Source organism: Ptychodera flava, chromosome 5 (assembly GCF_041260155.1).
Source record: "Ptychodera flava strain L36383 chromosome 5, AS_Pfla_20210202, whole genome shotgun sequence".
In the NCBI taxonomy this organism is placed as follows: Eukaryota; Metazoa; Hemichordata; class Enteropneusta; family Ptychoderidae; genus Ptychodera; species Ptychodera flava.
Window position 1 is genome coordinate 27,793,577 of NC_091932.1, and position 4,906 is coordinate 27,798,482.

General features: G+C 39.0%; 1 long non-coding RNA gene across 1 annotated transcript; it reads left to right on the top strand.

Moving 5' to 3' along the window:
- Positions 1 to 3,205: 3,205 nt before the first annotated feature.
- Positions 3,206 to 4,069, top strand: LOC139132573 (uncharacterized). The gene is made up of 2 exons (XR_011552358.1): positions 3,206 to 3,482; positions 3,875 to 4,069. It is a non-coding gene; the product is annotated as an uncharacterized lncRNA (long non-coding RNA).
- Positions 4,070 to 4,906: the final 837 nt, after the last annotated feature.

A 4,906-nucleotide genomic window follows, 5' to 3' on the forward strand; every position in this document is an offset into this window, starting at 1 on the left:
CGTACTACAACACCCTATCTCAAAACAACGGGCAAGTTGGTATCGGGCGAGTTTGAATCGAGCGACTCGGTTCTGGACGGGTTGGAAAAAGTGTGAGTTGACTTTTCTGTTTTACTTTACCAACCCTTGGAAGCTGAGGAAAAACCCTGTCGCCAAATAGAAAACTTTCCCCTGAAAGGAATTTATTTATTTTCTACAACCAAATACCTAATCAGTGATATTTTAAAAGTTGTACGTTACGGTCAAAAAGCAGAGAGGAAATTCTTCCGTACTGATTTCCTGTATTATTGTTATTATTATTATTATTATTATTATTTTGTGGTTTCCAAAGCTTACATAAAACGAAAAAGACATTTTGACAGGACAGGAAACGCCAGTTGAAAGCCATATAAAAGGTATTGCTAAACACATATTTTCCGCTGCAAAAAGTTTTAATATTTTATTAAAGCTCGGCAGACAGACACTTTATGAAGTTCTCAAGCTTAATTTTCAATTTGATAAGGGGGTCAAAATTATCTCAATGGCAATTAAGCAAATATTTACAACGAAAAACATCACGAGATTTCTAAAAGTTAACAGTATTTGCGAATTTTCAAAATTTCCGAAGTTATTTTGTGAACACTTGTCAAGGAAGTGTTCGAAGATTAAAGAAAACTCCTCCACGGCTTTCATTTCATTCTCTCCATTGTACAACATACATTGTGACGCAAATAGATACCAACTTTCCGATGCTGCTCGTCGAATTATGAGATAAAAAAGTTGACACAAGAATACCTAGAAAAGATTACAGTAGCGTGTAGTTATGACACGAAAATAGTTTGCAGCAATCTGTACTATCTGACCGCACCAGCTATGCGTGTAACAAAATTATTTAATTATCTCAGAACTGAGTAACCTGCACTATAGCGTTAAACTCCTATTTTGTTAAGAAACGACGAAATCATCTCAATTCCAAGCATTCTTCAATATGCTCACGGCTATCTATTGTCTTCAGTTTCACTTTGCTGCAATCTGCGATAGCTGTGATATCGCAGCGGTACTTGTGGCGTGTATCGAACGCGCTCGGGTCATTGAGGTCATCGCCACTGTGGCGATGACCTCAATGACCCGAGCGCGTTCGATACACGCCATACCGCTGCGATATCACAGCTATACAATCTGCAATATCCGACAATCTATGACTCGGCTCCGAGTAACCTTCACTAACGTTAAAACTCCGTCTAGGCTAAAAAAAATTACCAATCCGTCTCAGTCTGCAGCATCCTCCAATACACTCAGGACTCTATGAAAGTCCACACATAAGAAAAGTCAATCACTTTGCAGCTATCTGCAATATCCAACATGTTAAGTGTAGGTACAAAAATTATTAGTCTCAGCTCAGAGCAAACTGCACTGACGTTAAACTCCGTCAAGGCTGAGAAATTACTGATCTATCTCAGGCCGTAGCATTCTCCAATACACTTAGGACTCTATCAAAGTCCACAGATATGAAAAGTCAATCACTTTGCAGCCATCTGCAATATCTGACAAGCTTTGTATAGTACAAAATAAAATAATGTCTCAGCTCAGAGCAAACTGCACCAAGGTTAAAACTCCGACAATGAAAACAAATTTCAAATCGCAGTCTGTTGCATCTACAATAAACTCAAAACTGTATCTACAGTCCATACATACGAAAAGTCAATAGTTTGAAGCCATCTGCAATATCTGACACGCTATGTATAGTACAGAAATTATAAAATGTCTCGGAGCAAACCGCACCAAGGTAACAATTCCGACCATGTAAAGAAATTTCAAATCTATGTCAGTCCGTTGCATCCACAGTAAACTCAGAACTCTATCAGTGACGTCTGGCGGTTCGCCTGCAATGAATCGAGAGCCTGTGGGCAAACCCTTACCGAAAATTATTTCTACTGCAAATTTGCCGTAAGTTTGCTGCAAATATGCAGCAAGCATATAGCTTGCAGGAAGGAGTTGCAGAAGTTTGCAGGTAGATGTGACCCTCCTGCAAACCCTTAAGTCAGTTTGCAGCAAATTTGCGGTAAACGACTAAGTTGCTGCAAATTTGCGGCAAACCAGATTATTGCTGCAAATATGCAGCAACACATGATTGACATATTTCCCACTATTTCATTACCAGGGAGTACACACTACACACTGAGTACTGTTGCACTTCGTGACCAGTCATGTGTAAGCAACATAAAATTGATCTTTCATTTGTATTTTATGTTCCTTTATTTCATAACAGACAATCCACTTTTTAAATTATAATAACTGGTAATGCTAGATAATGAACAGCTTCAGTTATGCTGGTGAAAGCATTGCATGGATATAGAGTGCATCTATAGTATATACTGTAGTGACATGATGTAATAAAAGTGCCCTTTGACAATCTGGTTGGGTAAATTATGGTTGGATCGAAAACTGAATTTTTTATAGGGAAACAAATTTTTGAAACAGGGACTTGTCTGTCTTGCAAGTTACACCCTGTATTTTCTGCGAATGATACCAAAATGCAAACAGTTTCGAACGAAATGTGCGTTTGATGATGGTCTGTAAGGACACGTCATAGACTTTTGTTACTGCAAATCTGTACAGTAATGTTTCCGCTACTACCTCCAAGCAGAGTAGTGGCTGTGCTCCAAGCTATTCATCCCATCAATATAGTACATGTATACGGTATGTACAATGCACTGCAGCTTACAGCCTGTCCCATCGATGCCGCTGACAAAATCTCGCCTTCTGATAACATGGGTCGAGGTAAAAGGCTTTTGTCCATGTTTTCAGCGTTAGAGTTGTATTGCCGAGCACAAATTTGAGATTTAGGATTACACTCCATCCCGAGTCGCTGTACGAAAATTCAAAGCGCCGCTTCACCAACGTCCAACACGTCCTGTGTATCAGCTGCGAGCAGCCGACATGTTTACACTCTCCGGTCACGGTTCATCAAGGTCAGTTCGCGCATTGATATTGATTCTTCGTGCTGAAATTATTTTTACTCTCCTTTTAGTCTTTCTATGATAAAAGTAACCATTTTCATTAAAGTAATAAATTAAATGCTATATTAAGTATGAAATATAACGGATTGGTGCAGATGTAGAGTCAATTCCAGAATTTAAAAACGGGACTACATTATCAATCGCGTAATGATTTATAGATCGCACTTCCGTTAATCGTCATGAGGCTTGATCGGCGCGAAGTTAGATTTTAGTACCATCGGCCAGTGTCGGCTGCGTACTTGTGAGCAGGGTAGTTTTCTAGTGGACAATTTCGTGATCTTTCTATGGAATCGCCAGCCAAATGATATCACATAGTTGCAAAAACGTATATACAGTACCAGGGACAGGCGGAGTTCTAAATTTGTGAACGCGAGCGGCAGTAAAGATGCCGACTATATTTTCTGAGTACGGTATTTACACACAGCACGGTGAGACCTGCAACCGGACCGGGAATCGTCCAGCGTCTGCGAGCCGTTCAGAAATGTAAGTCAATGTACCGTTCGTCTGTACATCGATCGCTATAATTATGTTCTGTAATCGTTGTATTGCAATCTTTACCTAAAGATAAATTTTCGTTGAGTACTGATTCATACTGAATTCACTTTCGTTTCACAACAGTTACTTACAGTAAGTGCTGAGATTTTTGCAGATTGTCGCCGTCGTGTATGTAAACAACATACGGCGAGTTGTCCGCTGTCGGACATTTTAATCATTATTAATTTAATTTCGATCATGAATATTTATGCATTTTCTGCTTCAATTTTTCAACTTGATTTTATCATTTCAAATAATTATGGATTTCTTTCATGAAATTTACAATGTTTGGTCAAACGGTAAAGACTTACACTCTTCCCTGAACGATTTATATTTTTCAGAATCCATTGCTGGTACACTAAAGGGACAAGAAATTCAGAGAACAGAAAGCCAAATCGCAGCCTTTGACAGTAATGTACATGTAAATGTTACATGAAACTTCTCAAGTCAAAAGAAAATCTTGACATGATCATGACACTTATGTGGCATGAAATGAACATGGCATATAAAATAAATTGTACCACAATTGAATTTAACCTTTTTTTCTCTGTCATCTTTTTGTTTATTTGCGCTGACCATTGTTTCTCGTGAAACTGGTATTTCAGAGTTAAGTTGGATAAATAATATTTATATATTGGCCGACTGTGGACAGCACAAGATGTGTTTTATCCAACTTAACTCTGAAATACCAGTTTCACGAGAAACAGTGGTCAGCGCAAATAAAATAATTTGCTGTATGGAGTTTGCGGCAAATTTTCAGTAACATTCAAATTAATTTGCCGCAAGTTTGCTGCAAGGATTGTGCCACAAATTTGCTGCAAAGAGTTTGCAGCAACGTTGCGGCAGGGAGTTTGCTGCATATTTGCAGCAAGTTCACAAGAAACCTAATTTGCATCTGAAAAATGAACCACCCGCATATTTGCGGCAAATAGTTCGCTGTAAATTTACTGCAAAGCTTGCGGCAAATTTGCAGTAACAGTTTGCGGGAGGCCTAAAATTTCGGTAAGGGAAACCACTGGTTGCAACGCGGTTCCTCCATCGAAAACAATCGGTTTTTTTCACCCAAAATCGTGATCGATCTCCTATTTTGAGCACGCTCAAGTTGTCTAGATGCACGATGAGCTAAGCTGTGCTTTGAACTTACACAAAGCCCACTTTCATCTCTCTATGCTATGGGACCATATCCGTATCAGATGCGCCATATAGTAAATCTCGGTCTTTCACGATAAGCCTCCCACGCACGGTGCACAATAGACAAAACTGCTTATTGCAGTGCGCAGTTTCTTTTCCAAAAACAGCCAATTTTTAATTTAAAATCGTGATCGACCTAGTTTTCGAGCACGCTCATCTTGTTTAAATACACAATGTGCTAA